The 24,811-nt window shown below is 37.7% G+C and overlaps 1 protein-coding gene across 2 annotated transcripts in view; it reads left to right on the top strand.

Moving 5' to 3' along the window:
• LOC135218377 (RNA cytidine acetyltransferase-like) overlaps nt 1-24,811 on the top strand; it is a 558,384-nt gene that overhangs the window by 532,570 nt on the left and 1,003 nt on the right. The gene's annotated exons all lie outside the window — the stretch shown is intronic.

The following is a 24,811-nucleotide window of genomic DNA, read 5'->3' on the forward strand; positions in this document are numbered from 1 at the left end:
TAAGAAAGAAATTCGCGCTTGCGCGCCTGCGTAACGATTGTAAACAAAACAACACCTTGATCTGTGAACTCCCAGCATCCCCCAAGGCTCGTGATTCAAAAGTTTGGGGCTGGTAGGCCTATAAGTATTTTTCTGTGAATGTAAAAAAAAAAATTTCTATGTCGGCGTAAAATATGTCCAATCGGCACCTGATAGACAATTTATCTCGACGTAAAATATGTCCAATCGGCATTAAAGTGTTAACTGATACTGCTGTTAACTGAGGGCTGCCTGTATAAGTTTCTTTGATGGTTCCAAATTGGACAATCGACTAATAAGTGTTGGACAGTCATTGGTGTTTGGCATGTACTACATTTCATTGGGTCTGGATGTGGATTTGACATCAAATAACTGTGTGAAAATCTAGTATGGCATATATGTAGTCTTGTTAGTAACACTTCTTCCTCTCTTACTTTTTGAGCTGATGTCATCCATGAATTAACTTTGCTTTTTATATTTCTGTTTGTATGTAGTTGGCACTGATGTCCAATCTATTTGCCAGTCTTGATATATTAGAGGCTTAATTAAGTTTGTCCTGTCTGATACTGGGGCATGTGTCATTGTTGATGGAATAGTGCAAGCTATGTAATTTGGCAGCTGTATCTGCTTTTTCGTTTCCTTCAATTCACACGTGCTGGAATCCAACATATTTTTATTAATAGTCGTGATTGAATAAGATGGTGTATTTTTATTTGGATTTCTTGTGCAAGGTGATTTGTAGACTTGTACTTGTTTACAGCATAATAGCACTTCGTAAGTCACTGAAAATTATGGTGGAAATTGCTCTCTTCTCATATATTATGTCTAGTGCTATCTTTTGAGAATGCTGAAGCTCCTACTCCAGTGCTGTTTTTGTATCCATCTGTATAAATCATAACTTGATCTCCCTTTCTTCTGATGTGCTCCAACGCATTTTGGCAGTACATTTCTGTGTTTGCCATATTTCTTTTTAGAAGATATGATAGAGCAGTACATATTTTTACTCTTTTCAAAGTCCAGGGTGGTTGGAATTTCATTGCTGGATAGAAAATTGGTTTAATATTATGTGAATTCATTAAATATTTGTTTCTTTGTGGGAAAGAGCTAGCACCGTGGTTTTCTAATCTTTGGTTATAATTCAGAAAGCAGGTAGCAGCAGATGTTCCTGCTTGAAGGGAAAGGCCCCTGCGCACAATTATCAAGTTGCAGTGATGTTTAAGGGGTAATATACCTGCCTCTACTAACAGGGTTTATAGGGGATGATCGAAATGCTCCTGTGCATGAACACATCCCTTCATGATGCAGTCCATCTAGCATTTTTATTGCAGTTTCTGAGGCAGTTGAATATATTGGGCAACAGTAATCTATTATAGATAGTACAGTTGCTTTTTATAACATAAGCATGGGGTTATGTCCCGTTCCCCATTAGGTATGTGATAGTTGTTTTAATATGGCTAGGGCTTTTATTCCTTTTACTTTAATGTATTTGAGGTGTGCTTTCCAGTTCAGGTGCTGATCAAATGACTATCTTTTATCTTTATAGAAAATTACTGCATTTGTTTTATCTATTGAAAATTGGAATCTACTAAATTTGCCCGTCCAATTGGTAAAATTTAAGATGGCTGTATTGAGGATTCGCATGTCTTAGAGTGCTACTTATATAATATACAGTGGAACCTCAACATACAAAATTCCCAACTTATGAAAAATTCAAGTTACGAAAGCAAACACAGAGATTTCTTTGCCTCTACATACGAAAATAATTCAGGTTACGAAAGGGTGTTACTGTAAAGTCCCAAGATTCGCCCGGACCGCTGAGAACAATTTTAAAACTCGCGCGCCGCCAACTGAGTAGACTCGCCACCATCCTCCCGCTCTCCCATTGGTTCCTGATGCTAGTCACTGCTGTAAGATCCTGCTCTCCTATTGGTCAGCATCTCTCCCATTGTGCTCTACGTAAAGGCATTCTTCGGCCTTTCGGTAGCAGCATTGTTATCGTAAGCACGCCGAATTCATTCGTTCATATACGATTTCGTTTCTTAACGTAAATTCGTGTTAGTGATTTCGCTTTGTACTTTATCGTGTTGTGTGAGAACTTTACTACATAACTTAATTACGTACGTATAGTCATGGGTCCCAAGAAAGTTGCTTAAGTTCACGGAAAGAAGAGGATGCTTTCTATGGAGACAAAGATGGAGATTATCAAGAAGTATGAGGCTGGCATGCAGTTGAGTGTGATCTCTAAGGAATACGGCCGAAATCCGTCGACGATAGGCACCATACTTAAGCAGAGGGAAGCCATCGAATGTATGGATAAAAGACAAAGAAATCGCTGGTGATACGATAACCGAAACGGCAATCTGCTACAAGGCCAGTGCTATTTTCAGTGATTTGATTGCCCAGGCTGAAGACAATGGAGGAGAAGGGACATTGACGCCAACCCAAGACTTCAAGGCTTCTTGTGGGCGGTTTGAAAAATTCTGGAAACGGACTGGCATCCATTCGGTGGTGCGGCATGGTGAGGCTGCCAGCTCGGACATGAAACCGGCCGAAGCCTTTATTAAGACGTTTGACGAGACGACTCTCAACGAAGGCTACAGTTCTCAGCAAGTCTTCAACTGTGATGAGACTGGCCTTTTTTGGAAAAAAATGCCTCGTCGGATGTACATCACGAAGGAAGAGAAGAAGCTACTCGGGCATAAGCCTATGAAAGACAGGCTTCTCGCACTTTGTTCGAATGCCAGTGGGGATTGTAAGGTGAAGCCCCTACTTGTCTATCATTCGGAGACTCCCTCGAGCCTTCAAGGCCCACAAAGTGCTAAAGGAGAAGCCTCCAGTGATGCGGAGGGCTAATGCGAAAGCCTGGGTAACGAGACTTTTGTTCACCAAGTGGGTAAATCCGTGTTTCGGCCCAACAGTGAAGAAATTTTTGGAAGAGAAGCGCCTCCTTATGAAATATCTGCTGGTGTTGGACAATGCCCCTGCTCACCCTCCTGGCCTCGAGGAAGATATCCTAGCGGAGTATTCTTTTATCAAGGTTCTTTATCTTCTGCCTAACACCACCCCTCTCCTCCAGCCCATGGATCAGCAAGTGATATCGAACTTCAAGAAGCTGTATACGAAACATCTTTTCAAGAGATGTTTCGACATCACCAATACCACAAACCTCACCTTGCGTGAATTTTGGAAGGTGCATTTAAATATCGTGATATGCATCCGACTCATCGATCAAGCTTGGCAGGAGGTTTTGAGGCGAACCTTGAATTCTTCTTGGAGGAAACTCTGGCCTGATGCTGTATCCACCCGAGACTTCGAGGGATTCGACGTGGGCGAAGCTGATGCAGATTCTGAAACAGTTAATGATCCTGAAACTGTTTTGCGACCAGATCTTGACGAGATCGTTGCACTCTGCAAGTCCATGGGGCTGGTTGTCGACGAGGACGACATCAATGACCTTCTCGAGGAGCACCAAGAGGAGCTTATGACGGATGACCCGAAGGAATTGGGGGCCATTCAACATAACGTCGTTCAAGAGGAGGAGGAGGACGACCCTTTGACAACGGGAGAAATTAAGGATGCTCTAGCTGCTTTTCATAAAGTGCAATCATTTGTAGAAAAGAGACACCCCGAAAAGGCTTACACAGGTCGTATGCTTGTGCAGTTCGATGACGTTTGCCCGAGTCGTTTCAGGAACATTGTGAAAAGCAGGCAAAAGCAATCTTCCTTGGAATAGTTATTTTTTAAAGAGGCCTTTAGTAGGAGTAAGCAAACAGGAAGATCCAAGTGATACTACGAAGTAACAAAGTTGAAAGTGGTGAAGAAATTTAAATTTTGTAAAAAACGTAAAGTATAAAAAAGTGAAAAATAAATGTAAAAAAAAAGAAAAAAAAAGAAATTTAATTTAAAGTTTTTTGTAAAGTTAAGTGTTAACATTTTCTGCCATTTGTTAATGTATTTCGTAAAGTTTAGTCTTAATGTTTCCTGTCAGTTTTTAATGTGTTTTGTAAAGTTAAGTGTTCAAGTTTTCTGCCATTTGTCCTCCTCCTCTGTCGCCACTTTTGGAGATCGCCTCACTCGAAAGGTAAGGTTCCACATTTTACTACATATGTACATATGTATGTACAGTATTTCTTGTACCATGCACACTAATACACTTTATTTACAGGTATGTAGTACATATTAGTAGTATATGTAGTTTAAGTTAGGTATTGAATGGTCCAAATTGTTGTATTTCATTGTTTATTGGTCAATTTAGCTTTATTATAAAATTTACTGGGATGTTTTTGTAGGGCTTGGAATGAATTAGACAATTTACATGTAAAATGTGGGTCAAGATATGAAAAAATCAAGTTACGAAGGCCACCTCAGAACGGATTAATTTCGTATCCTGAGGTACTACTGTTGGCATTAATTTCGTATCCTGAGGTACTACTGTATGGCAAAGTCATCAACATACAAACTGTTTTTAACTCCTTTTGGTAAATTTATTGTAATATCATTGATTGCTAAAGCAAATAGAGTACAGCTTCAGACACTGCCTTGGGGGATTCCTTCTTCCAATTCATAAACATTTGAATAAGAATTTTCTATTCATATATTGAAAGCTCTATCTGATAGAAAATTGTTAATATAAATTGGTAAATGGCCTCGTATACCTTCAGAATGAAGTTTTTGCATGATATTGTGTCTCAATGTTTTATTATATGCTTTTTCTATGTAAAAAAATATTGCCGCTGTTAATTTTTTCTGATCAAATCCTTCTTTGATAGGATCTTCTAGACAGCTTAGTGGTTCAAGAGTTGATCGACCAACTATTGATCCTGATTGCGTTGGTGTTAGAATTTAATTTTTAGTTATAACATGTATTAGTCATGAATTAACAATATTTTCTAGTATTTTACATAGACACCTTGTTAAAGATATAGGTCTAGAATTGGATGGATTACTTGAATCTTTCCAAGGTTTGTTTATTGGGATAATGATAGCATGTTTCTGTTTACTTGGAAAAACGTGTCTCATCCAGATGGTGTTATAGAATTTTAGTGAATATGATTTGGCAAGGGGGCTAGTTTTTGTATAATTTCAAATGATATTTTATCATGGCTTGGGGCCGATGGATGACGTGAATCTAGAGCATTGTTTAATTCATCCATATTAAATGCACAATTATATTCTAGATCTTCAATAGTTTCAAAATTGAGTATAGTATTTTTCTTCTGTGTTCTTATATTTTGAAAATTTTCATTTAGATTGGAATACGCACTTATGTTTTCAAAGTGTTTCCCTATTATATTCAAGATTTCACATGGATCGTGATATAGTTTCCCATTTATTTTTATTGCACTTCTTTGGGGTCTTATATATTTTCCATGAATTTTTCTTATTTTTTGCCAAATATCTTTCATAGATGTATTTGTTGACAAGCTTGATACAAAATTTTTCCATGATAATATTGTCTCAGATATTACAAGTTTTTTAAATTTGGCATTATATTTATTATATAAAGGTTTAATATAACTGATTGTTAAGTTGATGACCACTATCTTTAGTATATTTGTATGGTTGTGTAGCCTAACTAAGTGATAAGGGTACATATTAAATTCTTGTTGGTAATAGAAGCTTAACCAGATTTAGTAGGAATAGATTATACCAGAGATACTAACCTAAATTATATGAAAAAGTTGCTTGGGTTGGTAAAACAGGTTAGTCTTAAACTAACTTGAGTGGTATTGGGTGTTGCTATACTTAAAATTAAAAACTTAAACATAGCCAATCCAAAAGTCTTCAAAGGTAGTCTGAACCTCAAAAGGTTTGAGTTAACATATTGCTGTGCTCAGTCGACTTAGCTGAAAGACTTGAGTGGAATGTCTGTATTACTTAAACTTAGCCCTTTTGGATTGGCTATGTTTAAGTTTTTAATTTCAAGTATAGCAACACCCAATACCACTCAAGTTAGTTTAAGAATAACCTGTTTTACCAACCTAAGCAACTTTTTCATATAGTTTAGGTTAGTATCTCTGGTATAATCTATTCCTACTAAATCTGGTTAAGCTTCTATTACCAACAAGAATTTAACCCTTTAATGCTGATTGGACGAATTAAACTTCGAACTGACGTACGAAACGTCGACGAAAAAAAGTTTTTTTCTTTAAATTCACGGAAAAATAGTTATAGGCTTACTAGGCAAAAACTTTTAAATCACGCGCCTTGGGGGATGCTGGGAGTTCACGGATCAAGCTGTTGTTTTGTTTACAATCGTTACCCAGGTGCGCAAGCGCGAATTTCTTTCTTCTCGCACTAAAAGCATCAGCGATACATCACAGGAATTATTTCGTCACTTTGACATAATTTTTGCACCATTTTATATTAGCCGTTACATGGAGTTTTATATATGAAAATGTGCACAATTTCATGTAGAATACAACAAAAAAACAACTCATGGTTTTAGCTTTTATCAGTTTTGAAATATTTTTATATAAATAATGATGTGCCAAAATTTCAACCTTCAGTTAACTTTGACTCTACCGTAATGGTCGAAAAACGCAATTGTAAGCTAAAACTCTTATATTCTAGTAATAATCAATCATTTACCTTCATTTTACATCAAATTGGAAGTCTCTAGCACAATATTTTGATTTATGGTGAATTTATGAAAAAAAACTTTTTCCTTAGGTAACTTTCCGAAAAAATCAGAAATTTTTTCGTCCGATTGTCGTAATGTTTGCACAATTTTATATTAGCCGTTTCATAAAGTTTTACATATGGAAATGTGCGCAATTTCATTTAGAATACAACCAAAAACAATCGATGGTTGTAGCTTTTATCAGTTTTGAAATATTTTCATATAAATAACTTTAAGGGGGCCGGCCGGAACCCCTATATACAGTGGTATAGGGCGAAAAATGCAAAGTCATGAAAAAATTCATGGAGCTTCATATGGCAATTGAGAATACGTATACGAAATATTTCGTCAAAATTCCTCTTACTTTCGTAGTTACAAGGTAATTAGTAAACATAACTCAATAAGCCTAAAACATTCATCCGTACAAGAAAATGCAATATTTCTTCTGTTATCGTAAATTTTGATAATTATTGGCAAAGAAATTGTGAAAAATGGCATCTGTAGAGATTCCGTGGCTCGCAGAAGCGAGCATCTGGTTCAACCATGAATCAGTGCGACCATAGACTTCAAGTAGGTTACACGTTCGAGTTTCACCTCGTGACTTTCGCTTGCTTTCACGTATGTTTATGTATGTTTCGGCAAGAAGTTCATCATGCCAATGAGGAAAAGACAAGGAAAACATCTCGCTAACATACAGACGAAGAAAAATCGCTCAAGCATTATTACAGATATCATAATATACGCGTAGTTAGTGAAGAGAGAGGGGAGGGTTGCTTAGTAACGCCCCCTTCTTGCCTGACAGCACACGTCACACTATGCCCAAGGCTACGATCTTTGAGCAAAGAGATCTTCATTTATGATAAATAACATAGTTTTGGTTTTTTAATACCCAAAATGGGCTATGAAATTCATAATAATCATGATTTATTAAATTGTCTTTGTAAAAAGAGAGTACATCTTCGAGTTTCACCTCTGACATTCTCTTGCATTTATGTTTGTTTATCTTTGTTTCGGCAAGAATGTCATCATGCCAAAGAGGAAAATACAAGGAAAACATTTCGCTAACATACAGAAGAAGAAAATTCGCTGTAATAAGCCGAGTTAGTGAAGGGGAGAGAGGGGGTTACGTAGGAAGGAGTGCCCCATCTTGCCTCAAGCAGTGCCCCAGGCTACGATATATGAGCAAAGGGATCATCATTTATGATTAAATTATGATAAATAAAATAATTTTGGTTTATTAATACACAAAAAAGAAATATACATTCATAATAATCATTATTTATTAACATTGTCTTTATAGAAATACGAAGGAAAACTTTGAACGCCCGTATCTCAAAACTATACTTATTGACCTTCAAAGTCTATCTCCTCACTTAGTTTTAAAGCTATAACATTAGAATTTGGTAAATAACTCAGAAAGACATTATAGAACAATCAAATAGAGCCCTTTTTTCCAATTTTTGTTTCGTCTTTTTTTTATACATTTTTTCTCGTGATTTATAGGGTTTATTTTTTTACCATATTGAAAAATTCATATTTAGCAAAAAAATGACTTTTAGAAAAAAACTCTCCATTTGATTGGAGGTCTACATCAGGTCTATATATGGTAGTAATCCCAGGTCTTAATATTAAATATCAAGGGAGGAGATAGAATTTGTAAAGTGGTTATTTTCGGGATAAATCGCCCTGGCGTCACAAAACCGAAGGTCAGAGGCGAAAATCATATGCGGTTTGGAGATGTCCCAAGTCACCTTATTAAGTGGTATGAATGTCAAAGTCCTGTCGTTAAAAAACGGCATTAGCCGGCCGGCCCCCTTAAGTGCCAAAATTTAAACCTTCGGTCAACATTGACTCGACCTAAATGGTCGAAGACCGCAAGTGTAAGCTAAAACTCTTACATTCTAGTAATACTCAATCATTTACCTTCATTTTCCAACAAATTGGAAGTCTCTAGCACAATATTTCGATTTATGGTGAATTGTAGTAAAAAACTTTTTCCTACGTCCGCGCGGTAACTGCCGAAAAAATCAGAATTTTTTCGTCTGATTGTCATAATGTTTGCACAGTTTTATATTAGCCGTTACATAAAGTTTTATATATGAAAATGTGCACAATTTTATGTAGAATACAATGAAAAACAACCCATGGTTGTAGCTTTTATCAGTTTTGAAATATTTTCATATAAATAACGATAAGTGCCAAAATATCAACCTTCAGTCAATTTTGACTCTACCAAAATGGTCGAAAAACGCAATTGTAAGCTAAAACTCTTACATTCTAGTAATATTCAATCATTTACCTTTGCAACAAATTAGAAGTCTCTAGCACAATATTTCGATTTAAGGTGAATTTATGAGAAAAAATTTTTTTTTCCTTACGTTCACGCGGTAACTTCCGAAAAAATCAATTTTTTTCATGCGATTGTTGTAATGTTTTGCACCATTTTAAATTAGCCGTTACATAAAGTTTTATATGTGAAAATTTGTGCAATTTCATGTAGAATACAACGAAAAACAACCCATGGTTGTGGCCTTTATCAGTTTTGAAATATTTTCATATAAATAACGATAAGTGCCAAAATTTCAACCTTTGGTCAACTTTGACTTGACCGAGATGGTAAAAAAACGCAATTGTAAGCTAAAACTATTACATTCTAGTAATATTCAGTCATTTACCTTTATTTTGCAACAAATTGGAAGTCTCTAGCACACTTTTTCGATTTATGGTGAATTTATGAAAAAAACTTTTTCCTACGTCCGCTCAGTAACTTCCGAAAAAATCATAAATTTTTTTGTCCGATTGTCGTAATGTTTGCACCATTTTAAATTAGCCGTTTGTTATGGACTCTGAGATCTCAGAAACAATGTTACGGTGTCGAAATATCCTGGAAAGGGTCGACACAATGTTACGGCCTCTGAAAGAGGTCCGCTTCAGGTTCGATATGAAATAATTAAAAAAAATATTTCAACACCAACAGTTGAAACTGGGGATACGAATATAGAAAGAAACACTAACACGACAAAGGTTTATTTACAAGACTAACAAAGGTAAATGCAGAATGGTATCTCCTATTTACATAATAAGATAGAATCTTACACTGCATGAACTGGGGAACAGTGAGGCAATTCAAATACTTGCTAGTCAATTTGGTGCGCTGGCTTCATAAATGTAGAGTGCCAATTGCAGTCGTCCTCTTGACTCTGTATTGCAGAAACTAGTCTACTTGAAATGCAGGAACTCCCCAAAACCTGTAGCAGGACCTTTTCTTCTCTGAAGTCTGCTCGACGTTGAGAAAACACGAGATAATTCGTCCACTCCTGAAGACGACTAGACCAATATCCAACCAACTCTCGAACAACTCTTCTTTTGATTGATACTTCGTTGGTTCCTTCGTCTATAGTATCTCTCTGACGATCACTGCTGCTGATCTCTCACTGATAATCTGATCTGTGGCTCTTACTGAGGATATCTCTCTGTGACTAACTGGTGATCTCTCTTTTACGATCTCTTCCTTCTCTTCTACGATCACTGCTCTCCAAAGTTCGTTCGTCGTATTTATACGGCAATGTGGGGGCGGAGCCTACGGCGAGCGTCACAGACTCCCGAGTTTACTAAGACTCCCTAGATGAACCTAGACGAGGTATTGCATCAGAAATCGCGGCATTTCTCCCGCCACTTAGGCATGTGTTTGCGCTCCACAACACGCCCGACGATTCCAGAACAGCCACGAGAAAAAGGCGCCTCCAACACGGGTGTGAAAACCTCCTTACTGCCGAACTTCTCGAAAATGCGTTCTCCTTTCCTTTATCTTCCTTTGCTATGAAGCAATTACCATCACACGCCCCCCCAAAAGAGAAAAAAATGAAATCAATCGATTTTATTTTTTTCTAAAGAGAAGCAAGAGTTGAACAGCGGAGAAACAATTCTGCATAAAGCTTTAATACTTTTTCATCCATTCAACCACTCGTGCCAAAACAGAAAACGGTCATTAGGCTACTAATTCTGAAAAACCTAGAGAGGCTATCGCTATAACATTAATCCTTCTCTCTTACTTTTTCCGTTTTCTGAACTCTGATTAAAACTTATAAATACTAAAACACCTCTTGTGTTTTTCTCAAAACTAATTTCAATCGGTACCACTGTCACACGGGTGGAGGCCACGGCACGGGGCGTTGCTTATAATTCTGAAGCAAATTTACATTCAATGCCTTTGCTCTACTCTTACCCACATTAATTCTATAATGTATATTTCCCCTCTTCTCTAAAACTGAAAAAGGACCTTCGAACTTATAAGGTAAAAATGGACTTTCTCTCGAGACTAGTACTAAAACTTTATCTCTTACACACAAACTTCTCTTGTTTGATTTCAGATCAAGCTTTCCTTCAGTTCCCCCTTGACTTCTGTTCGGGTTTTCTTTCGCTTAAAGTGCCAAGCGCTTCCATTCTCCTCCGCAAACTGCCAAACATCCCTTAAATTGTTTTTATAATTTTCCAAGATTAGTTATGCAATCATCTCTACCCTTACTTCTAGGCAAAGTTCCGAACATATTTATAAGTACATTCCCAAAATATTCGCCTACTGAAGGAACATTACACAACTGAACTCTGGGAATTACTCGAATCGGTTTCCCGGCAATTTGATATTCAAGACAGCTTAAAGCATACCTCTTCACGTCATTTTTCATCTTAGGCCAAAAGTATGCCCTACTACTAATACACTTGAAAAGTTTTATTTACTCCCAAATGTCCTTGCTCATCATGTGCAAAATTCAAAACTAATTCATGAAGCTTCCTAGAAACTGAATTTTTCTGTGATTCCCCCTTCACTACCTGACTTACGGCAAACATGACACAAAACTTTGTCCTTTACACAAAAAGTTTTATTACTCACATCATCGAGATCATCGTCCACCTCACATTCAAAAATTTGGGTTAGTGTCTCATCCTCTTTCTGCAATTTGACTAGCTCATCCTTATCCAAAATGTTAGAGCCTAATTCATCACCGTAACTAGTACTAGATACTGGTACATTTACTACGTTACTCTCGACAGCTACGCCTTCCGTTTGGCTATCACTGTCCACAATAGAGTTAGGTCTCTCAGCCACATTCATGCCAAGATCAACCTCGCTACCTCTATCACACTCGTTCGAATCCACGAACTCACTCACGTTCGAATCCACGAACTCACACTCGTTCGAATCCACGAACAAATTATGACCGTAGTCTACATCTGTATCTAAACCCGACCTAGTTACTACCATTTCAGGCACTGGAATATTCCTCACAACAGGATTCACATTCTTGGATAAAGCTAAGCCATTACCAACAATAATGTCAACGCCTTCGACGGGCAAACTGTCCACAACTGTAAGTTTTACTTCTCCTGACACTACCTGACTTTCTAAATTCAACTTCAACAAAGGACAAAGAACACAAGTGTTAGGAAATCCACCTAACATGACTTTCTCCTCCATATTGATTTCTGCCCTGTTCGGTACACACACTCCTCTGATCAGTGAGACAGCAGAGCCTGTGTCTCGAAGCAAGACTACTTCTCTCGAATCTACTCCTCCCAGAGAGGAAACTACGCCTTCCGACAGAAATTCGCCAAAAACTTTCCTAGTTTCTCTCATTACATCATTCCTGCTTGATGAAAGGTTAACTAGAGACACTGGTTTCTTACCGTCCTTCCTTTCTACTGCACAGTTCCTCACTAAATGCCCTTTCCCATTACATCAGAAACAAGTTAATTCTGAGCCACTAGATACCATTCTACTCTTACAAACCTTAGATGTATGACCAGGTTTTCCGCATGTATAACAGGAATAGTCACTTTTACTCGCATTGCTATTACTAGGACTGAAACCTTTACTGCTTTGTACTCTACCAGATGAAGGATCATTTCGTTTCTTACTAACACTCAAATTATGAGTTAGACTATATTCGTCAGCTAGCCTAGTTGCTCCTGCAAAAGATACTTCTCGCCTATCCTCTATATAAAGTTTAATCTCAGGGGATACGTTATCTTTGAAGTTTTCTAACAACACTAAGTTCTTCAAACCGTCAAAATCCTCAACCTTAGCAGAAGTTAACCAATCAAAAAACAGCCTATCTAACTTCTTACCGTATTCTACATACGTAATATTTTCATCCTTTCTCAAATTTCTAAATTTCTTACGGTACGCCTCCGGTACTAACCTATATGCGCTAAGTAAGTGCCCTACCTCTCAAAACTGACTGCAAATATAAAGTCCACATTTCTTTAGGAGAACCTACTCGTTCCATTAACTTTTTAAAACACATGAAATATGTTGTAACATCTTCCTCATCAAACTTTGGTACTAATTTTAGCACTGCACTTATACCTAACGTTTCAGCTCTGTTTTCGTTTTCGCCTGTCCGACTGTTACGAGTACTTTCCCTTAACCGAGCAATTTCCAACTCATGCATACGCTCTTTCTCTCTTCCTGCTGCATTACCAACATTTCTCTCTCTTGCTGCATTTTCATTGCTTCTCTCTCTTTCTCTTGCTGGATTATCATTGCTTCTCTCTCTTTCTCTTGCTGCATTTTCATTACTTCTCTCTCATACTTCTCTCTTTCTTTCTTCTCAACATACTCACGGAGATCATTCCCCTCTAGACCTAGTAGCCTACCCGACTCAATAAACTCTTTCACCATCTCACTCATTCTGATTCTTTCTATATCCTCCCTGTTTCAAACTGTTAAAGTGTTGATAGCCTAGGCAAGGTCGCCACAATCTTACGGACCCTGAGATCTCAGAGACAATGTTACGGTGTCGAAATATCCTGGAAAGGGTCGAAACAATGTTACGGCCTCTGAGAGAGGTCCGCTTCAGGTTCGATATGAAATAATAAAAAAAAATATTTCAACACCAACAGTTGAAACTGGGGATACGAATATAGAAAGAAACACTAACACAACAAAGGTTTATTTACAAGCTTACTAACAAAGGTAAATGCAGAATGGTATCTCCTATTTACATAATAAGATAGAATCTTACACTGCATGAACTGGGGAACAGTGAGGCAATTCAAATACTTGCTAGTCAATTTGGCAATTCGGCGCGCTGGCTTCATAAATGTAGAGCGGCAATTGCAGTCGTCCTCTTGACTCCGTATTGCAGAAACTAGTCTACTTGAAAGGCAGGAACTCCCCAAAACCTGTAGCAGGACCTTTTCTTCTCTGAAGTCTGCTCGACGTCGAGAAAACACGAGATAATTCGTCCACTCCTGAAGACGACTAGACCAATATCCAACCAACTCTCGAACAACTCTTCTTTTGATTGATACTTTGTCGGTTCCTTCGTCTCTAGTCTCTCTCTGACGATCACTGCTGCTGATCTCTCACTGATAATCTGATCTGTGGCTCTTACTGAGGATATCTCTCTGTGACTAACTGGTGATCTCTCTTTTACGATCTCTTCCTTCTCTTCTACGATCACTGCTCTCCAAAGTTCGTTCGTCATATTTATACGGCAATGTGGGGGCGGAGCCTACGGCGAGCGTCACAGATTCCTGAGTTTACTAGGACTCCCTAGATGAATCTAGACGAGGTATTGCATCAGAAATCGCGGCATTTCTCCCGCCACTTAGGCGTGTGTTTGCGCTCCACAACACGCCCGACGATTCCAGAACAGCCGCAAGAAAAAGGCGCCTCCAACACGGGCGCGAAAACCCTCTTACTGCCAAACTTCTCGAAAATGCGTTCTCCTTTCCTTTATCTTCCTTTGCTATGAAGCAATTACCATCACACCGTTACATAAAGTTTTATATATGAAAATGTGCGCAATTTTATGTAGAATACAACCAAAAATAACCCATGGTTGTAGCTTTTATCAGTTTTGAAATATTTTCATATAAATAACGATAAAAAGAAAAAATTCTACCTTCGGTCAACTTTAACTCGACCGAAATGGTCGAAAACTGCAATTGTAAGCTACAACACTTACTGTCTAGTAATATTCAATGAATTACATTCATTTTGCAACAAACGGGAAGTCTCTAGCACAATATTTTGATTTATGGTGAATTTTTGAAGCTTTTTTTTTTTTAGGTCCCCATGTTACGAATTCATGCATCATATTGTGATAATATTTTCTCCGTGTTGCTTTGATCGTTTTACAATTTGCTATATACCAAAATCATCGCAATTTAGTGTACAATACAACAAAAAAATAATTAACTCATTAGCTTTAACCGTTTTGCTCACAGCGCGATTTGTATACAATTATATATGAAATTTTTTTTTGCGCTGTCATATATTCCAATATTTATATATGATAATGATATTTTTGTTCATTTCTGATGGTTGCATACTAAACTTCAGCAAATGACAAAGAAAGGAGCCAAAAATGAACTCTTAATCTTGAAAATTAAGCGTGCTGTGATTTTTTGAAAAAAAAAATTTTCCGCTTCGGCGCTCACTCGCGAACGCTGCCAGCATACGGGAGACACTTTTGGAAATACCGGCTCGGCGTTTAAGGGTTAATATGTACCCTTATCGCTTAGTTAGGCTACACAACCAAGTTACTATTTATTGAGCCCAGTAATTTTTAAAACTTTTTAATAAACTGGTTTGTAAACTTGTATATAGGCTAGGATACTAAGTCGTAGCAAACAGACATTTTGCAAGGCTTGAATACTTTTAGTATGTTGTATTACAGATAAACTAGCCTATATAAAAACCATCCTATCAATACTAACCTTCATGTTAATTTATTTTACCTTATAAGTAAATTAGCACTTACTCTAAACGTAATTTAGAATATCTAATTAGAATTAGAATTTCAACACTCAATTTTACGTGTTATTTAAAACAACCACTTGAAATGTAGCCCCAGGTTTAGACTACTATTTCATCTGGCACCTGTTGCTAATTTTTTTCTAGTCTTAGGTTACATATTCTGGGCTAACAATTCAGTCTAATAGGGTGTTAGTAAAGGTTTACTACTTAACATTAGGAATTACCTATCTTGGGTAATTTTGGTCATGCTAAATATGTATGCCAAATAAAATTAAAATGGTGTAGCCTGTTTATCTACTTCTAGGCATTTATCACCGAAATATTAGGTAACTACCTAGTCAGGGCTATTAAAATCACCTTTAAGATATACAATCTTAGGTTACAGGCTACAAATAATAGCTAATCTAGTTTAAAATTTGTCCCAAATCAACTAGGCTAATAGCTCATGTAGGCTAATGCTAAGGAAATTGCAGACACTGTTGTCTGAAAAGATTAAATAAATTAATAATACATTGGGAGCACGTAGTTCTTTAGCTAAAGCTTCCAAAAGAAGGATAAATTCATTAACAATTCTCAGTTTCATAAAGAAGGCTAGCAAGGATCGTATATTACACTGATCATGTGCTCTACAAACAAGGGATGACCAAACAAAAAAAGTTTCTGTATTCAAAACTAAATTTTTTACTACAGTTTTTAACCTAAATGTTTTTCGCTAAATCTTGAAAAAATAAGCACTTAACTTTCAAATTTTAGTGATACGTACCATGATTCCTAGAGAATGATCTTGAAAAATTTCTCAAAAATGAGGAGCACTGGCTAAATAAACTTGTCTGCGTTGACCGGAGGAGTAATGGTTTTTTGGTCTTTTAATCGACCCAATCATAAAACAAGATGGCCAATGCGCATGCACAATAGTCGCTTCTGAAGTTTAGGAAACTGGGTACAGCTTTGCTGAAGACAAGATAAAATGCCTTCTTGTGTTTGAGTTTGTTATACTCTATCACTTGTCATTGTGTTTATCATTATGGTATATTACCAAGCTACAAGACCAGGCTAAAAGATATTTCTTTGATATAAGTTTGACCACCATGGGGCACTGGCACACACCATGGAGGGGTAAATCCTTTAAGGACGAAACAGCGACTACGCTATAAAAAAATTCTATAACACCATCTCAATGAAATGTGTTTTTCCAGATAAATGGAAACATGCCTTCATTATCCCAATAAACAAATCTGGAAAAGATTCAAGTATCCATCCAATTATAGACCAATATCTTTAACAAGTTGTTTATGCCAAATTAAAAAAAAAATGGTCAATACACGACTAACATGTCATAACAAAAAATTCAGTTCCAACACCAACACAGTTGCGGTCAATAGCTGGTCGATCAACCCTTGATCCACTAACCTGTCTAGAAAATCATACCAAAAAAGGATTTTACCAGCAAAAGTTAACAGTGGCAATATTTTTTTTACATAGAAAAAGCATATGATACATGGAGACAATATCATGCAAAAACTCCACTCTGAAGGAAAAAGAGGTCATTTACTAATTTTCCTTAAAAATTTTCTCTGATAGAACTTTACAAATTCAAATAGAAAAGTCATATTCAGATATTTATAAAGTAGAAGAAGGAATCTCTCGAGGCAGTGTCTTAAGCTATACTCTATTTGCTTTAGCAATCAATGACATCACAATAAATTTACCAAAAGGAGTTAAAAATAGCTTGTATGCTGATGACTTTGCCATGTGCTATACAAATAGCATGCTAAGACATGCCCAAAGAATCCTTAATACAACCATCACAAATATTACCAACTGGGCAAATTCATTAGGATTCCAATTTTTTATAAATAAATGCAATTATTTTCTATTAAGATCAAAGATGATTAAAACACCAAACAAGTAAGCTAAAAAATAGCTAGGAATGGTGTTTGATCAGTAACTGAACTGGAAAGCACACCTCAAATATATCAAAGCAAAAGGCGTAAAAGTCCTTGCCTTATTTAAAAAACTATCACACACCAAATAGGGAACTGGACGTAACACCATGTAATGTTATACAATATATTTGTCTGCCTTAGTAACAATATTAAAAACACTAGATGCATTACATCATGAAGGAATACGTCTATGCACTGGAACATTTTGGTCATCCCCAATAAACTCCTTGTTAGCAGAAGCATATATATTAACCCTAAAACATCACCACAACTTAATAACTATGCGTAGGGGCCCTTCCCTTTAAGCAGGAATCTCTCCTGCTGCTACCTGCTTTCTGACTTATAATCAAAGATTTGCAAACCGTAGTGCTAGTTCATTCCCTAAAAGAATAAAGTATTTAATGAATTCACATATTACACCAATTTTCCATTCAGCAGTAGAACTCCCACCACCTTGGACTTTGAAATTAATAAAAATATGCAGTGCTCTATCATATCTTTTAAAAAGAAATATGGCAAACACAGAGATGTACCGCTGACTTGTGTCAGAACACATCAGAAGAAGAGGAGATCAGCTTATGATCAATATAGATGGATAAAAAGCAGCACTGGAGTAGGAGCTTCAACATTCTCAAAAGATGAATTAGTTAAAATAAGTCTTCCCTCAATATCATCACTATACACTGCAGAACTAACAGCCAGAATAGAGCAATTTCCACCATAATTTTCAGTGACTCACAAGTGCTATTGATGCTATAAACAAGTCTCTAAATCATCTTGCACAAGAAATCCAAATAAAAATCCATCAACTTATTCAATCAGGACTATCAATAAAAATATGTTGGATTCCAGCACATGTGGGAATTGAAGGAAACTGAAAAGCAGATACAGCTGCCAAATTAGCTTGCACTATTTCATCAACAATTACACATGCCCCAGTATCAGACTGGATAACCTCTATTAAGCCTTTGATATAGCAAGACTGGCAAACAGATTGGACATCAGTGCCAAGTACAAACAAACAGAAATATAAAAAGTGAAGTTTAATCATGGATGTCATCATCTCAAAAAGAAAGCGCCAAAGTTGTATAACACGACTATGATAGACCATACTATATTTTCATATGGTCATTTGATGTCAAATCCACTTTCAGATCCAATGAAATGTAATTTGTACATGCCAAATACCAATGACTGTCCAACACTTATTAGCTGATGGTCCAATTTGGAACCATCAATGAAGCATATATTTTCAAAGCCCAACATTAATTTCTTATTTAATAGAATCATTATGTCCCTAAGTAGAACTGGTTTTCTAAATAAAGTCTAATTTTTTTTTCTTTTCAGGATTAATTCTTGAAAACCAGCCTGAGAAGAGTCTTTATTAGGCTCAGAGGTCTGGATAAACTAATCCTTTATAATAATGATAAAGCCTCTGATGTAGTTATGAGAATTGTGAGGAGGATTTTTATCAGTTTCATAGTTTTGCTAAGAATGCCATCTAAATTTAAATTACCTTCAATGATAAACTTCAGCAGGTCAATTAATTTGCATATTCATGCATATTGGACCTGCTGTAGAATATTCCCAGTTCCGTTTCAAGTTTTCCTCTGTCAATCATGGAATGTGCTTCATTCTCCTTCGCAGACAAAAAGATTAGAACTGTGTGAATGACAATGCTTCTTCTACACTGTGAGCCTGCTTCTTCCCTCAGACATGTTCGCATGCATAGAACAACCAAACGTGTCACTGGAACTATGAAGTACATAGTTCCATACAAGCATTTTTGTAGTTTCTTCACAAATGAGATGAATGGAGATAACCATGGACATTGTGAATGATTTATCATAGTATTAAATTCTATTTAGTTAACCCTTAAACGCCGACTGGACGTATTTTACGTCGACATACGAAAGTTTTTTTTAAAATTCGCGTAAAAATACTTATAGGCCTACTAGCCTAAAACTTTTGAATCACGCGCCTTGGGGGATGCTGGGAGTTCACGGATCAAGGCCTTGTTTTGTTTTGAAGCGTGACCCAGGTGCGCATGCGCGATATCCCTTCTTCTCGCTCCAGCCAGCATCAGTAGCGCACCATCCGAGAGCGATCTTTCGTGAAAAGCGTGTTTTTCTGGACTTGTGCGAGACTTTGAGCATTTGTATTGCTACAGGACATTCATAGATATGTCTCAACGACGTGTGAACCGTGAAAGGCGCGTTTTACCCGTCGGAAGGGATCGTGTAAGGCGAGTTTTGGACCTGGATGCTGGTGAGGGGCCAAGCACCCATCATGACCCCGCGCCTCAAGGCCGTTCTGTGCGGCCACGTGTGGCTGAAAGTGTTTCAGGAACACATCGTATGCCTTTGGTTACCCCTAGGAAGCATGTGGGCGTCCTTAGGGGCATTCGTAGGCATTTGGGAGGCCTCCAACCAAGGGACATAGATGAGTATCTTTCGGAGCTTGATCGGGAACATGTCGCAAGTCCTCATTTTGATGGCGGATGGTCATCGAGTGATGAGGACATCAGTCCCGATGAAAGTGAGGATGAATATATGCCCCCAATGTCCATTCGAGGCTCACATCCCGAAAGTGAGCTCGAATTCAGTGGGTTCAGTGCTTACGAGGGGGAATCTGAGGAGGAGGGGAGGGTGGGGATACGGGCTCAAGTTTTATCGCAGAGGACGATACAGAAAGTGAGGGCCTAAGTGAGGGTGATGGCCAACGAGGGGGTGGGTAGTGTGCAATATCGTGCCGCACCGCGCGCGTACGGGCACGTAGAAGGTCGGCTCGTCGCGCCAGCCAAGGTGAAGGTCGGTCGTCGGAGAGTGACTGGGGGAGGGGTGGACGGAGGACCCCACCCCTCCTACATGCACCCCTTCACGGCAACCCCTGGGATGACCATACCAGTACCCCTGACTGTTTTGGGGTTCATCCAGCTTTTCCTGACGCCTGGGAAATTGCTGGAATACCTGGTACATGAGACGGTGGACTACGCTCGGTACTGCCGGTATAGCTGAGGACAACCTTGTCGTATTACTGGCGGGGTTGCAACCTCATTGACATGGCGCATTTTATTGTTTTTTTGGGGCTCCACATTTATTTTGGTATGACACCTGCTGTCGACGTCAGGTAATATTGGAGGTGAAATTATTTTTTATGTATGCCAAATGTGCCTGGCGTTATGTCCCGTGATAATTTCCTGGCGTTGGACAGGTACTTCAACGCCTTCAACCGAAGGGCCATACCCCGGAATAACAGTGATCGCCTCATTTTAGTGCGTACAGTGTTGGATTATATCCGTGAGCGGTGTAGTAATCTCGTGATTTCTGGAAAGAACCTGTCTTTGGATGAGGGGATGATGCCTTACAAAGGACGTCTTAGTATAAAAGTGTATAACCCCAAGAAGCCAAAGAAAATATGGTGAAATAAATTCTTTCTCATTACCGAGGCCAACACTGGATACGTTGTGGACTTTTCTTTTAAGTGTATACCGGGGTCTTCTCCACGCTGCGTGACACTGTATTCAACCTTGTGGGACGTTTCTGTAACCAGGGATATCACCTGTTTATGGATAATTATTATAACTCGGTATCCCTGGCCCAGGAACTGTATGAAGCAGGTGTTCACGTCAGTGGTACCCTTCGGTTGGTGCGTGGGGCCCCGAATGTCCTCAAGAGGTTCGCTAGTCATCCGCAACACCTGGCAAGAGGAGAGACAGAGTGGCGGCGGAAGGGCGCTGTCTTCGTCATCTGTTGGAACAGGGGGGTCCGACTCCTTCCCCCAGAACCCATCCAAGAAGAGATCGTACAGCGGGAAGAAGACACATCGACAGGGCCGAGTTGTGTTTGAGTAGTTTCGTACCGAGCGGCCTACCGTCATTGGGCACTACAACAGGCACATGGGAGTTGATCTCTTTGATCAGCTTCATCCAGTACTATCCCTTCGCCAGGAGAACCAGAAGGTGGACACAGAAGCTCTCAAATACATCCTTCAGTTGGCCCTCCAAAATGCCTACATACTGTACTGTGGGTACTGCGGTGACAATCTTCCGAGGTTGACCCACATACAGTTTCTAGAGGTAGCCGGGAATGCCCTCATCAACTTCGATCCCGATGAGTGCCTTCCATAACTGACCCCCTGCCCCGAGCTGCAGATCTGCCCCTAGAGGAAAGGGCAGATAGGAGGGCCAACTTCGCTCGATCTGCCGCCGCCGCCCCTGCTGACGACGCCCCTGCTCTTGCTGCCGGCCCCGCCATCACCGCTTCTCGTCGGGTAGTGGACCCTGCGTGTCGGCTGCTGCCAGGGGAACACATACTGGAGGCCTTACAAGGGCGAAGGCAGAAACGGTGCCGGGTGTGCCATATGAATGGCAGAAGGAGAGACACCCGGTTCTTCTGTCGTCTCTGCAAAGTTGGCTCTTTGCAGGATCGAGGGAGTGTGACCGAAAGTACCACACTAAGGTCATGTATTGGAGCGCGCCCCCTAAACCGACAGCGGAGGGCGCACGGGGGGCCGCCGGGTCCATCAGCAGTAAGGGCGCGCGTCTCCCTCCTCCACCTGTACCTCGTCATGTCGAGTGGAAAAAAATGCAAGACTCTTCAATGGAGGAGGGAGAAAACAAGAATAGAACAAAGAGTCAGGATTACGAGTGAGTATTCTGCATTTATTTTATATTTAGTTTTATATTTATTACAATTTTTTATATATCTGAATGTGTGCATGATAAAATAATAATAAGACATTTCATTGTATGCAAAAAAGAGAAGTGTCACCTACATTCCTTTTATTTATGTATTGGTACCAGAATCGAAGAATGTAATATATATATTTTACGTATAAAAAAAAAATTTATATATATATATTATATATATATATATATATATATAGTATATATATATATTATATATATATATATATTATAAATATTTTTTTGGGGGGGTAAGTTGTGCCTTTTCATATTACGCTTATTTTAAAGGTTTATATATGGAAATGTGCGCAAAAACATGCACAATATAACAAAAAATATTGGAAGGTTGTAGCATTTCTCATTTTTTGAAATATTTGCATATAAAGTACGATAAGTACGAAAAAACTACGATCGGTCAAACTTGACTCAACCGAAAAGGTCAAAAAACGCATTTTTAACATAAAAATCTTACAGTCTAGTAATATTCAATCATCTATCTTCATTTTAAAACATATTGCAAGTCTCTAGAACAATATCTCGATTTATGGTTGAATTTTTGAAAAAAATATTTTTTTCCCCTCCGCGCGCGATTCTCGGCCGAAAATCTCCGAAACGCGTAGGTCACATTCTCCTAATATTTGAGCCTTTCATTTTACGCTTTTTTTAAAGGTTTATATATGGAAATATGCGCAAAAACATGCACATATAACAAAATATATTGGAAGGTTGTAGCATTTCTCATTTTTGAAATATTTGCATATAAGTACGGTAAGTACAGAAAAAAACTACGATCGGTCCAACAACTTTGACTCAACCGAAAAGGTCAAAAACGCATTTGTAACAAAAATCTTACAGTTCTAGTAATATTCAATCATTTATCTTCAATTTAAAACAATATGTTGCAAGTCTCTAGAGAACAATATCTCGATTTATGGTGAATTTTAAAGAAAAATATTTTTTCCCCTCCGCGCGACGATTCTCGGCCGAAAATCTCCGAAACGCGTAGGTCACATTCTCCTAATATTTGAGCCCTTTTCATATTACGCTTTTTTTAAAAGGTTTATATATGGAATGTGCGCAAAAACATGCACAATATAACAAAAAATATTGGAAGGTTGTAGCATTTTCTCATTTTTGAAATATTTGCATATAAAGTACGATAAGTACGAAAAAAACTACGATCGGTCAACTTTGACTCAACCGAAAAGGTCAAAAAACGCATTTATAACATAAAAATCTTACAGTCTAGTAATATTCAATCATTTATCTTCATTTTAAAACAAATTGCAAGTCTCTAGAACAATATTTCGATTTATGGTGAATTTTTGAAAAAAATATTTTTTTCCCCTCCGCGCGACGATTCTCGGCCGAAAATCTCCGAAACGCGGAGGTCACATTCTCCTAATATTTGAGCCTTTTCATATTACGCTTTTTTTAAAGGTTTATATATGGAAATGTGCACAAAAACATGCACAATATAAAAAAAAATATTGGAAGGTGTAGCCTTTATCATTTTTGAAATATTTGCATATCAAGTACGGATAAAGAGGGAAAAAACGAAAAAAACTACGATCGGTCACTTTGACTCAACCGAAATGGTCAAAAAACGTATTTGTAACATAAAAATCTTACAGTCTAGTAATATTCAATCATTTAATCAATTTCAACACATTGCAAGTCTCTAGAACAATATCTCGATTTATGGGGAATATTTGAAAAAAATATTTATATTCCGTCCGCGCGCCGATTCTCGGCCGAAAATCTCCGAAACGCGTAGGTCACATTCTCCAAATATTTGTGCCTTTTCATATTACGCTTTTTTTAGAGTTTTATATATGAAAATGTGCGCAAAAACATGCACAATATAACAAAAATTATTGGAAGGTTGTAGCATTTCTCATTTTTTTTATATTTGCATATAAAAAAAATTTTTAAACAAAAATTCGACATTCGGTCAACTTTAACTCGTTCGAAATGGTCGAAAACTGCATTTGTAAGCTAAAACTCTTACAGTATCGTAATATTCAATCATTTTCCTTCATTTTGAAACAAATTGCAAGTCTCTATAACAATATTTCGATTTATGGTGAATTTTTTAAAAAATTATTTTTTTACGTCCGCGCGCTTACGACATTCATGCATCATTTTTGTGATATATTTTCTCTGTGTTGCTTTTATCGTTTACAATGTGTTATATATCAAAATGATCGCAATTTAGTGCACATTACAACGAAAAAAAAGTAACTTGTTACCTCTAACCGTTTGGCGCACAGCGCGATTTGAATACAATTATATATGAAATTTCGTTTTTGCGCTATCATATATCGCATTATTTATATATGATAATGATAATTTTTTTCATTTCTGATGGTTGCATACTAAACTTCAAGCAATGACAAAAAAAGGAGCCAAAAATGAACTCTTAATCTTGAATTCTAAGCGCGCTGTGATTTTTTGAAAAAAATATTTTTTCGCTTCTGCGCTCACTCTCAAACCCCTCCGGCATACGGGAGTCATTTTTTTATTTACCGCTTCGGCATTTAAGGGTTAATAAAGAAAGAAAGAAAAAAAAAATCATTACACTGTGTTATTAATAAATTTTGAGTGAAAACAGGGGTCCTGGAGTTCCACAGTGCTATACATGAGCCATCCCTACTTGTATCACATTTTTTACATATGGTATTGTAATGTGCAAAAGCAGTAACAGTTTCAGTACTAAATAATTAGTAAAATTTTGGCCTGGGCATGGTATTATGAAAAATCAACATATT

Source organism: Macrobrachium nipponense, chromosome 9 (genome assembly GCF_015104395.2).
Source record: "Macrobrachium nipponense isolate FS-2020 chromosome 9, ASM1510439v2, whole genome shotgun sequence".
In the NCBI taxonomy this organism is placed as follows: domain Eukaryota; kingdom Metazoa; phylum Arthropoda; class Malacostraca; order Decapoda; family Palaemonidae; genus Macrobrachium; species Macrobrachium nipponense.